Source organism: Montipora capricornis, chromosome 7 (genome assembly GCF_036669925.1).
Source record: "Montipora capricornis isolate CH-2021 chromosome 7, ASM3666992v2, whole genome shotgun sequence".
In the NCBI taxonomy this organism is placed as follows: Eukaryota; Metazoa; Cnidaria; class Anthozoa; order Scleractinia; family Acroporidae; genus Montipora; species Montipora capricornis.
Window position 1 is genome coordinate 45,151,732 of NC_090889.1, and position 675 is coordinate 45,152,406.

Consider the following 675-nt stretch of genomic DNA (forward strand, 5'->3'; position numbering starts at 1 on the left):
ACCAGTCATTAACTGTAACTTCGTCTTCAAATATTGCCCGCAGAACTGCATGGGTGAGACATCTTGGTCTTCTTCGTCATCTTCGTCCTCATCGCTTGTGTGGGCTAATGGCTCGTCTGCGTAAGTTGGGCACTGCCAACAACTTGCATTTCGTCCGAAGAGCTTTCATCAGACGAGTTTTCGTTCGACACGGATCTGATAGGGACATAACTTCGTCTCTGTTCCGACATTTGTAAAAGAAATCCAACCAACGAGAGGACCGAGTGAATAACTAGTGGCCGCTTACATGAACATGCGAGAAGCGACAACTCTTCGAGGCATTTTCTACGTCATCAGCGTTGTCAGGAACAAAGGCTCGTTCCCAGTTCACGGGACACGATTTGGTGAATTTTGAGGTTATTTGGAGGGAGAAAAAATGGGGTTTTAGTAAGTTTTGTCGAGGTCGTTTTTCATTTCGTATCGAGACAACACAAACTTCAAAAATACGCAAAAAAATTTACTTTCATAGGCACTTGAAAGATGACGTTCAAATTTGAAATTCCAGATGAGGGAATACTCTCAAAAAACACCGTAAATCACTCTTTTGACTGAGATTTAAAACCTTAAAGAAACCAAAAAAAGTAAATTTTGAAGAGTATAATAAATTTAATGACAATTTATAAGCAGCTGAGACAC

At 40.6% G+C, this 675-nt stretch overlaps 1 pseudogene; it reads right to left on the reverse strand.

Annotated features, from left to right (window-relative positions):
• The window catches only part of LOC138056071 (uncharacterized), a 3,464-nt pseudogene extending 3,234 nt beyond the window's left edge, over positions 1–230 (reverse strand).
• Between the last annotated feature and the right edge of the window lie 445 nt (positions 231–675).